The sequence below is a fragment of the Antennarius striatus genome, chromosome 16, assembly GCF_040054535.1.
Source record: "Antennarius striatus isolate MH-2024 chromosome 16, ASM4005453v1, whole genome shotgun sequence".
In the NCBI taxonomy this organism is placed as follows: domain Eukaryota; kingdom Metazoa; phylum Chordata; class Actinopteri; order Lophiiformes; family Antennariidae; genus Antennarius; species Antennarius striatus.
The window spans coordinates 12,830,842-12,843,554 of NC_090791.1; the positions used below are offsets into that span (position 1 = coordinate 12,830,842).

At 38.3% G+C, this 12,713-nt stretch overlaps 1 protein-coding gene across 2 annotated transcripts in view; it reads right to left on the reverse strand.

Annotated features, from left to right (window-relative positions):
• LOC137609086 (mitochondrial import inner membrane translocase subunit TIM16-like) overlaps nt 1-12,713 on the reverse strand; it is a 104,357-nt gene that overhangs the window by 83,028 nt on the left and 8,616 nt on the right. The window lies entirely within an intron of this gene.

The window sequence follows — 12,713 nt, forward strand, 5'->3', positions numbered from 1 at the left end:
CTAATGAGGCCCCGACTCACAAAAAACACACACATGTAAATAAAGAGCGCCCTCGCTGCCAGCTGGGACCCACTCTTACACCTTTCCTTAAAACAAAGAAAAATGGGAGCCAAAAATTGTAAATACAGGTAATCTAGAGCATTTAATAACTCTCTAAACTTTCAAATTTATTCCCCTAAATCCTTCCTTTCTACATGAACCTCTTGACCTCCCTCAGGCCCCACCGCAAGCTTTCTCCAGCAACCACACTGATGAACATTCATCACTATCCCTCTATTTATACCTAGACACACAAAGTGAAATTCAAAGACAACAACAAAGCAAACCAAAGGCAAGATTATCTTAATTTAGTGCAGAAATAAGAACACAGCGCAGTTAGATCATAAAAACATATTGGTGCATCAATCATACTTGGGACAGACTCCATCCAGATTTTATGCCACTGTTTAGAAAAACTGTCCAGTTCAGCACAAAGCATGTTCCCTCATTAGGACCAGATTGCCTCAACCATGATTAACACTGGCAGTTGGATGACGAGCAACATGGGGAGTTGAATGATTGAGAAAGAAGAGAAGACCGACAGAAGGGGGTGCACGTGTCATCTGGAATGAGTTAAGCACTTGCCTACCAGTTCCTGAACCCAACAGGGTCCGATGGAGAAAGGACCAGGCATGAGGCACCGTACACGGTGGTGCCTGTGAACGCAGGTGAGTAAACTGAGACACGCTGCAGGGATGAGTCTATAAAGCTACAGAGATGAGCTAACATGAGACGTGAATAAAAACAAGATACAGCATCAAGGGTCAAAGGTCAAATGAAGCTCTGTCTTACAACAGATGACACAAATGTGCACTATTATCAGCCACAAGGTCACAGTTCACAGGGATTACACCCCTCACATTGGGACTGACCTACTAATTGGTAGCTTGACCTTACATAATTAAAGACATATTTCCTGCCAGGTGTATTTCATCTTTAGTGATACTTATAGGGTGTACTATGGTGTTACTAAAAAGAAAGCGACAACAAAACATTTAGAAATTTGTATATTATATTTAATCTTGCTTTCCTCTGTTAAAATGAGTGCTTCACGCATCGCAGAGGCAGGTGAAGATAAGAAGAATAAGTCACTACATGTAGAGAGGAATATCCCTTCGGAGTCAGATTTACATTGGTTTCAAAGGCAAGAAATAAACGATGTACGGTAATTAATTCTGAAATTAAACTCTGAAAAGGAGTTAAGTTTTCTAAATGTGTTCATGTTTCAGTGGATTTCGTTTATTGGCTATTAAGATGAATTGGTTCTTAAACACAGAAGCCGTTTTGGCTCAGTTGTTCATCCTATTACACATCGTTTAATTTGGAATCTGGAGCTCGGCGTTGAGTTCGGAGTGACAGGTTCTTGGAAGGAGCTGTTGCTGTGTGTAGACATTGTGTTTCACATTTCACAATGACGACACAAATCCCTATGGTGTTAGTCTAACACTCTCTAAACTCTAAACAAGTTTCAGGTTGTGGGAAGTATCCTAACGTCATTTACTGGTGAGCATTGACACTGAGTAAGAAATAAATTGTTGCTGCATTAGAATAAAAAACATTGCTGGGAACCAGAAAATTTTTCACATGAAGCACATTTTATAAAAGCCGTGAAGGATAAAAGTATCTTTGAGCCTTCTCACATCAAACTGTGGACTAAATCTGAGAGACATATTTAAACTAGTTACTATTTTCACCGTGGAACAATCTCTGCTCACCATTTCAACTAAATCATTCATCATTTAATCTAAGAAACATCAATAACCAGTTATTTGGCTTATAGTCGAATTTTAGTTAAGTGCCATAAGGTTCAAGGCGGACATATCTCACTTGAATCTAAATCATTACTTTCAGTACCTCTAAATTAACACACACAGTGAGATAGCAGAATATTATCCTTAAATCCTAAACTAAGACATTTTAAGTCCAATACACTGTAAATAAATTTCAGTGTAAAATAAATTATATATATCTGCTCATTATTACAGGGAAATGTTTTCTAGTACAACGAGGTACAAACACCAACTTAAGGTTGTCATTCTGAGTGTGTGTCCTGTCTGGCTCTCTGTTTGGATGAACCCGTCAACCAAACCACTGCAATACTCAGTTTCATTGCGTCTCTGAGACGATAGGCTTTTCAATTTGTAAGATCTCAGAAACACGGACAACACACATAATGTATATAAAAGAAATTACGCCTGATAATAAATCCAAATACGGACAAACATTAACTCCTACCGGGGGGGCAGTCTGTGTAATATAAGCATGATATAAAAGATGATAGAACAGCCCGCTCTAAGCCACCTATAGCAGTGAGACCGCTATGCTTTTCCTCTGCCCTGCCCAGCATTCCCTCCTCAAGTCCAAACCCATTCCATCTTGAGGTCCTCTCTAATTTCACCAAAACCAGCAGGAGCCTGACCTGAAAAAGAGGAATCTGGCCCCCAAGTTCAGTAAACTATTCCCTTTTTCTGTATCCCTCCTCCTCCAGCGACCACAGATCGACAGCTCCATGGCCAGCACAGGCCTGAAACTATGAAGGGTATTTTCAGCACTGTAATTTGAAGAATACAGGGTATACACAAAGACACATATTCATACTCATATACAGAATAATGTACGCAGCAAACTCACAGACAGTCAGGATGGATCAAATGTCAGGTAAAAACCGCTGACACATGACAATTCTTCCTCTAGCTGGGTCTTAAAGAAATTGGTCTTTAATCACACAAAGACATTTATGTCTCTCCACAATGTGAGGGCACAAAACTTGGAGTGAGGAGCCTCTAATTGATGTAATGTCTCAGCACCTGGAATGGACTGTGCTACCAGACCCTCTCCCATGAGGTTCCTCTCGAAATGTTCTTCAGTACTTATCTCAGCCCTTCTAACAGTTCCAGAAATGTCGTGTCTGAGGCACACTTCCCTGACAGGAGTCAGCCCTTGTGGGTGTAAAACTGATCTGAACAGATAACAGCAAGCTTCTTTTCCAGGTTTCAATGTACAGTGCACAACAGCAGCACCAACAATTGCATTGTGTATTTTTCCTTTCACCAAGACAAAATGACACAGGACAGAAATCGTCACAAAGACACAGCTTTACATCCATGAAACTCTAAAAACAAGGTAATTATGAAGACAAAACAACAGGAAGGAAAGATAGCCATGAGTGTATTTATAATATACAGTGTAATAATTATTTTTTTGGATGTATCATTTACCACTTTGCTATCCTTTCATTTACACCTAGGATATTACTTTATGCTTCAATTTACTTTTCACTTACAAGTAAAAAAATACAAAAATGACAAGTAAAACAAGGCAATCAGACAATGCAACATCCCGTGACACCCCTGAATTCAAAATTTCTACACTGAATTACATTCAGTGATAAATTTGAAAGAACTCTTTGCTTTTATTGTTCACTGGGTTAATTACAATAACAATGTTGGTTTTTCATGTAGGGTTGATTTTCATATACTTCATAACTTTTAATAACGATCAGTGTTTCTTGACTACATTTGGCAGCACGATCGGTCAATTTCATCAAACATTGCATCAAACAGTCCTTTCTATGGGAACACACACGCAGCCTGAAGCAGAAAGCCTAGATTAACAAACAAAATTGACAATCATCATCTTGATACTCATAAATGGGATTTTAGTTTAATTCAAGCAAAAAGCCTGGCTATGTCAAACTTGCTTTGTTGCATACCCCCCAGGTGTTCCAACAGATACTTAAGTGCAAATACCAGCCATTGTATTCTGTGACACCTGAATTTACGGTTTAAATTTTAATCCTTTTACAAATGACAGAACTGGCAGACAGTGTGAGACTACCAGTTTTGGTGTGAACAAAATGCTCATTTTGAGATACAAAGGATAAAAATGCTTTAAAACAGAATTGTTGACTGCAGTAAGTCTAACTCCAGAGGATCTGGCCTGTTGAACTTCATCAGCGATGGATGAAGATGGGGTATGTAGAGTTTATAATAACAGCAGTGTGTTTACAAAGGTGAGTAAACCTCAAAATGTGTCAATTCAATTTGGTAATTTTCACAGAAAGTCAAGAAATATAATGTTCAAAAAATAGCAGCACTGATATCGTTATTTACAAACTCATAAATGTACTGTATAAATCAAAAAATGCTTGAAGATTCCATTTTCCTGAGAATCATAAACTAATATTTAGTTGCATCACCACAGGTTCTGACAACTGCTTCACATCTGTGGTGCATGCCCAACTTCTGGCACCAGTCAACATGCATTGGAGTCCAGGACAATTGTACTGCATACCACAATTCCTTTGCTGTTCATGAGGCAAACCCAGGAACTGCATTTTTGATGTGAGCTGACAGGTTTTCCACGGGATTAAGGTCCGGGGTTTGTGCTGTCAACTTCATTGAATTGTTTTCCTGGATCCATGAATTTGCTCACTTGCTGGTCTGTTGGGGTTATTGTCTTGTTGAAACACCCACTCCAAAGGCATTCCTCTTTACCATACGGCAACATGACTACTTTCAATATTCTGATGGACTCAAACTGATCCATGATCCCTGGTATGCGATAAATAGGACCAACACCATAGTCTGAGAAACATCCCTATATCATGATGCGATAGCACCACTATGCTTCACCGTCGTCACTGTGTGCTGCGGCTTGAATTCAGTGTTTGCAGGTTATTTGATGGCCTATAGACCTAAAAAGAACAATCTGACTCATCATTCCACAAAATAAGGCACCATTTCTTTTAAGGAAGCATGTCTTTTTTTTTTAACAATGAGACTTTGCGGGGGCTTCTTGCTGGTAGCTTGGCTTCACATAGACGTTGTCTGACGGTTACAGCTCTCACAAACAACCTTAGGTCTCCCGTGATCCTCCTGGAGCTGATCACAGTCTGAGTCTTAATCAAAGACACTCCTCTTCTGACTAATACCTTGAATGACTCATCTTACTGTTTTGCAAAGACAACTGCACAGCCAGCATATTATAAGCTTCAGTTGCCTTGATGTTTAAATAAGGGCCACCTGTTTAACATCTTTTTTTTCACATTATCAGTGACATTAGTGGACATGGACTCAGTTTCATAGAATCGGTAGCATGCATTTCATGCCTGTTGGGACTTTTAGTTTTCTATACTTTTACTAAACCTTTTAGAAACTTACTTGCCGTGTAGAAGTTGAAATTTTAACAAAAACAGTGATTGAAAGCCATTACTGAATTTAGAACACAACTGTATGTATGGCATTCCACAGAGGACAAGCATGGATAAAGCAACATCTGATTGGAACCCACCGTTTGGCTTCAAGTCTGAAGTCTGACAGTTAATATCTGTCAGAGTGAAGCTCTGCTCTCTCCAAAGACTCTCAATTAGGACCTCTGGAGAATCATGAAAATAATACAACAAATTTTAGAACCAAAAAGAGGGGAGCGACTGCCTCATAACTTTGATTGTGGTTTAAATTTCTTTAGTGTGAGTTGATAAAGCCATGTGCAAAGGAGTGCTCAAGTTTTTTTTAGATCATTAACATTATAGATTTGTTGTGGATATGGTCAAAAGTGTCACCCCTGGTCTAATAGCAGATGAAGACTGAGAATGACAAAAGGGAGAAAAAAGTGGCTTGGAATTGTACACCACAGAATACAAACTACAGCCAATGTATATGAAAATGTATATGCAATAGCTGAATTTAGATTGTTTAACCATGAGAACAAACATCTAGAGTTTAAAGACATCCAAAACTTTTGCTGTGACAACATCCCTTCTTTCTAAATCTAATCATCTGTTCCACCAAATTTTCCATCTGGTTTCATGGTAATCCTTCAAGTAGTTGTGTAATTGACCAAACTTATTGTACAACATTCAGAAAGTGAAGGAAATAAATCCTGACACTGACGCATTCTCCAAAGTTACTCCAAAGTTTAGTGGGTTATTCCTTCCACATGTCCAACATCAATCAAAATTCATCAGGCTGTTTATATGATAGACAGATTCTCTAAACTCATAATGTGAAGGGGAAAAAATCCTATTCAGTATATCTTTAATGGTTTTTCCCAACTGTACAACAAACGTTCTATTCGGGTTGAATAAGAGTCCACTGGGTAGATTTTTCTATCAACCAGACAAACAAACTGACATGATCACTTCACCTCCTGAGCAGCAGTAACACAACACTAAACAGCTTTATTTGGCTTGTCATTCAGTGTGGCTAAAAACACATCTCTTAACAACACTGAGGCGGCAGCCACACACACGGTACGTCTCATGTACTACTGAAGGCCAAACCGGTAACATCCTGTCATGATCATCTGCTTTAAAGTCAATATTTTTTGTTGGAGTGATGAGTAAACCTAAGTATAGACAGAAGAATTATATGTAATTCTATACAGATTTTTTCTTTGTGATCAGCTCCAACTTCTAGTTCATAATGGATGAATTATTCTAACTCAAGATAACATACTAGTGAGACAAATCAACAATATCTCAACAACAAAGCCTGGTCTAAGTTTAAAGATGGCTAAGAAGATGGCAGAGGATATGGAGGAAGTGAAAAAAATCACTTAACTATATGTCACAGGAGTTGATGTAGTTAATTGAGGAAGTGCGACAACTGAAGGATACAATCAAGGAAAAGGACTAGAAGATTGAAGAACTACAAAAAAGAGTGGATGACTTGGAGCAGTATACACGGATGGAAGACTTGCTGATAACTGGTTTGGTGACAAGACATCGCACCTATGCCAGGACTACAGCAGAAGAAAAATATTGTGAAAAACTTTAACTGACCAAAAATTTAAGAGTGGATTATTGCTGACAGATATAATTGATCATTTGCCAGTTTTTGTCATATTTGAATTAAATTTAAAGATAGAGAAAGGAGAAGTTTATAAGTTACAGAGAATAAGACATCCTAATGCAATGGAAGCTTTTAAGGCAGCACTCAGTGACCATGACTGGAGTAAGGCTTATGTGGAAGACACTAATGACTCATATAACCTATTTCTTGACACATTTATGTCAATTTATGATTATTATTGTCCAATTAAGAAAATTTAAGTGAAACCCAAAAGCAGACAGAATAAATGGATGACAAGTGGACTGGAAAAATCATGCAGAAAAAAAAATGCTATATAAAAAATTCATTCATTTTCCAACAGCACAAAACGAAAGAAAGTACAAACAATATAGAAACAAACTGACATCAATTATAAGAGAACAGAGACAGAATTACTACAGTCTGCTACTCCAAAGGTTTAAAACAAATATTAGGGCAACTTGGTCAGTCATTAAGGAAGTGATTGACCAACACAACCCTAAACATACCTTAAAACAAATAACAAATAAAGGTAATCAGTGATGCAAATGAAATTGCCAATGAATTTATTGATTTTTTTGTTAATGTAGGCCCAAGTCTAGCAAGGCAAATACCACAATCACAGGTTGCAAATGAAAATCTTGCCATTGACAAGAATCAAAATTCCATGTATCTTGGGCCAGTGTGGGAGAGTGATGTGCTAGAGGTAGTAAGAAAATGTAAGAGCAAGAAATCTACAGACAGTAATAATATAGATATTTCAATGATTAAACAGGTGATCCACTCTGTAGTTAAGCCTCTCACATACATTTGTAACAGTTCTTTTAAAAATGGAATATTTCCTGATAAAATGAAGCTGGCTAAAGTCCTTCCAATCTATAAAGATGGGGACAAACAACAAGTAAATAACTTTAGGCCGGTTTCTTTACTAGATCAATTTTCAAAAATATTAGAAAAAGTGTTCATCATCAACTAGACAGTTTTTTGGAAAAACATAACATTTTGTGTGATCAACAGCATGGATTCCGCAACAATAGATCATTGTTGCGGAACATATTGACACATTCTCAATAATGGATTTTACTGACAATGTATCAAAGAACAAAGAAAACCCAATTGGAATTTTTATTGATTTACGTAAAGCGTTCGTTACCATTGACCATGATTTACTTTTACAGAAATGCCGCTGCTATGGGATCAGAGGACTTGTAAATTGTTGGTTGAAAAGTTATTTAAAAAACAGACATCAGTATGTGGAACTCAATGGAATAGCATCACAACCGAAAAAAAACACCTGTGGAATACCCCAAGGCTCTGTCTTGGGGCCTAAATTATTCATTCTGTATCTAAATGACATATGCAAAGTTTCAGAAATTTTAAAACTGGTAATTTTTGCAGATGATACTAATATGCATTGCTCAAGACCGGATATTTCTCAGTTAATTTCACGAGTCAGAGCTGATAAAATTTTAAAAAATGGTTTCATTTAAAGAAGTTATTTTTAAATGAGAAAAAGACCAAATTCATGATTTTTGCATATAGCAAGTCAGGCACAGAGGTCAAATTAATTTGGAATGGGATTGAAATTGAAAGGGTTTATGAAACAAGGTTTCTGGGAGTGATCATAGATCATCAGATCTGCTAGAAGCAACATATACAGTATATCAGGAATAAATTAACAAAGACACTTGGTATATTGTATAAAACTAAATACATATTGAATAAGAAATGTCTGCACATAAAGTATTCATTATTTGCGCTTCCATATCTTTCCTACTGCTGTGAAATCTGGGGAAACACGTGTAAAACATATATAGATCCTCTAATTAAATTACAAAAAAGGTCAATAAGACTAATTAATAAAGTAGGGTTTAATGATCATACTGAACTTTTCATAGAATCAAATCTATTGAAATTTGTAGATATTATAGAGTTAAATATGTTAAAAATTGTTCTCCGAATTGTAAAGAAGGACATTCCTTTAACTATTCAATTCTTTTTCAAACTAAAAGGAAATATGAACAACCAAAATAAATATCATTCATTCATTCATACCAACAGAACAATGTATGGCAAAAGTACTGTGTTACCAATGCTGCTTCAGTGACACGTGTATCCATAGCACAATGTACTAATTAATGGTATCAAAGCCCTTTTCATTGTAAAACCATGAAGTATATCAAGTATAATATTTGTACTTTAATTTTTTGATAAATGCAGAAAATTCTTTTTTTTTTTTTAGTACCTGAAAGAGATAAGCTAAGAACATACTTCACAAAATTTGGGAAGCTGAATGTTTTGCAATGCATCAGATCTTATACAATCCACATTTATCCTGTGTAAAGCTCAAGTTTGCAGTGCAACAGTAAGCAAGTGAATCAAACGGTTAAAGTAAGAATAAAACTGAGTCACCGTTAACGTTAATATTGTAGTTAATAAGTTCTCAAAAAAACGGTAAGAGTTTATCTTAAGCACATAGGACTGGACGGATTCCAAAATGCTTTAGGCAGCGATGGCTAAACAATTAATGTTAAACCAGTGATGATTGAGATCACACTGAGAACTTTTCAGTTATTTACAATTGGTTTAAAGTGAAATTATTGATTAAAAAAAACAAAACAATACACAGACTTAAAACCCAATATACTGTATATACTGCTACTGGCAAGTAGCAGCATCTTCACTGCTACTTCCTGTTTTGAAAATATATTCCGTCACTGTTTTTCTTCAATGCTTTTCACTTGTTGTCATCAGAAGGCGTCTGAGAAGACTTGTTTTGTCGCTATTGGTTATACAGTATTCATATTTACACCATTAGCATTTGACAGTCGGTACTTCTAGTTTGACAGCTTCCTCTTCTCAAGTTCTGCCAAGTTCTACACTGCCTTCTGGGTTGCTTTCCATGAATTTGCAAAGTAAAATGCTGCGAGTATTCTCATTGGCCCTTTAGCAAAACGTGCTAAAGTTATTTGGTTTGACTGTTGGAACTGAGGAAAATACTTTGCAAAATTGACTGAACAATTTTCAATGGCATACAAAAATAAGGGGGTGCACGGTGGTGCATTAGGTAGCATAACAAGAACATTAAATTCCTTTATGGAGTTTGTATGTTCTCCCCGTGTGTGGGTGGGCTTCTTCAGAGTTCTCTAGTTTAGGTGAATTGGTCACTCCAAACTGTCTGGAGATGTTAGACCTGTAACTTCCCCAAAATGTTCTGATTGAGACGATTCACAGAATTTATCAATTTGAATTAAAATTGGGTGAAAGCTGTTATCTGTGTTTAGGACTTGTTTGATATTTTTATAATTGCTCACCAATGTCATCTATCTAGTAAAGTCAAAAAGACTTAGGCTTAGCTGGAATGTCTTACCACCATATTCCCACCCAGAAACAAGGCAGTCAGAGACTGCAACATCCTGCAACTTACCTTGACTTACTTTCAGGGTAGGTCAGGGTACCCTGAAAGTAGTACCTGACTAGTGCAGACTAGTGCATATGGAGTAGGGCCAGTCTCAATAAGGCATAGATCAAAGCTATGGCATAAGTAGATCAAAGCACTAGCTTTGATCTACCGTCTTATTCACACTGGGCCTCCCCCTTGTCTTGTCTATCTTATCTGGTTTCTGAGTGTACAAAAGTTGAAATTTCACTTTGACCTAGTTTTCTCAAGGTCAAGATCATCATCTTATTTTCATCCCCTTTGCCTCCTGAGTAATGCGGTTTATGTCTCATCTTTCGAAGATATATGTTGGACAAACGAACGAATGGACGAACCCTGACAATTCCAATACATCACTGCTTTGAAGCGGGATGTAACAACTGGGGTCTGGGGTCACAGAGGCTGGTTAATGGTGCAGCAGTGGGAGCAGGGCTCTACTATTAAATATATTTGGGACCACCGATGCGACTAGGGAAAAAAATCTGGTGTGCCTTTTTTTTCCACTTCTCTCTCGCTCTTTCTCCCTATATATATAGTGCAGGGGTCACCAAATGGCGGACTGCGGTCCGGATGGTTCTTTCCGGACCCATGACCACTCCGTGATAAATTCACAAGAGTAGATTTTCTTGGCGCATTTTTACTTGTAGTTCGTGGCTACAGACGGCGGGCGCTGCTCCTCCAGTTAATCCGGTAATAGCTCCACTCAGTTCAGCCAATCAGATCGTTTGTCTACCCTGCGCTGTCAGTGCACCAGGAAGTGAAACAGCTCGCTACCGCTGTGAGTTTACCGCTACAGTGGAGCACAGAAGAAGGGAGACAGCATATCGCTCCAAACGAAGAGAGGTTAACGAGGAAACCCGCTGGTTAACAATGAGTGGACGAAATTTATGTTTGTTCCTCCGTCAGGCAGTTCAAAATCAATTTTACCTCATATGGTCTGAACACGTAACATGAATGAATGAAGCGCCACTATGAAACAAAGCACAGATCTTTTGCGCAGAATTATCCCCTGAAGGACCGCGGTCCTGCCAGGAAACAATGAGAGCGCAGCTGCAGCTGCTCTCCTGGGCGAGGGAGAGAGGCATGCAGAACGGAGAGGGACTGAGCGGTTTCTATCGCTCAGTCACTGCCTTGCTTTTGGGTGGGTGCTCCTAAAGTCTTTGCTGGGGCTACTAACTTCTAAATTTGGGAGCACCAGTGCTACCAAGAAAAAAAGTTAATTTCGAGCCCTAAGTGGGAGCTGCTGAAAAATATATAGAGTATATAAATGGGTCCAGCACATGGTTTGCATACACTTAACCTTTGATAGACTAACATTAGCTATTTGTTAATTTCCCAGAACTTGTATGACGAATTCAAAATGACAAGAACTGGCTTTTAATTGACCTTTATGCATCAAAACGCATCTTTCCAGCAATTTATTTCTCCCCCACCTATAACTTAAACACTGACACACCTGATGTAAACATATGGGCTCAAACAGTGAAGAGGGGCTGGTCAACTCGCTTCAAAGTAATTAGGCAAACACACACATGCATTCCCCTTGCACTGTGTGTTGCTAAAGCATACAGATCTAAACGTACCACATTTTGATGCTCCCCAACCCTCCTCAATGATATCACATACCTCAGCAAAAGTGTGACTTTCAGTCAGGATGTCAAACATTCATGAAGCACTGCTGAACAAAAGCCTTGAACCTTCTTTCTAAATTTCAAACTGGGCGATGTGCCTTGCAGGTATTTCCTTGTATAATATTTAATCTGCTGCAGCATGTTTTTGCAGGATTCTTCCTATTTACAAATGAGACAGCCTGTGGCCTGAGGCAGACCAAGCATCCCAAACACCCAGGGAGGTCCACCAGAAAAAAAAAGTATGAGAAAATTTCCTCTAGACAACACATGTCAACCCCCAAGCTCCATCTTCTCTTCACAAACAAATTCTCTGCCATTCAGCATCTTCACTGCTACAGGTTGTGGTAGATTCTTGTTGGAGGAGACTAGGTTGTCACTGAAGGACACATTTAAAAGGGAGTGGTTGATGGTCACCGTGGTTTGGTGTCGCATGGGTACCCATGAGAAGAGGAGAACAGGGCCTGCAATTTGTCTGAACACATCCATAAATCAATAACGGTGGGAGTGCTCAGTGGCTAACGGGCCACTTTCTGCCGGAAGTAACTGGGTTAGTGTCAACATGTTTCCCAGTGAGTCACAAACACAATGACAGCAGAGCAACAAGGCAATATCGTACTGTACACCCTTCACATGAAGGGCTTTCACACAGACTCAAGACAGCAGGGTAGAAGGTCATGACTGAAAATCCAAGAAACTGATAGAGGCAGTGAAAAGAAAAGATGGCTGACGATTTGGACAATACATGTGTTTTACATGCAGTTTGTGTTATTTTTGTGTATTCATTTGTCCTGC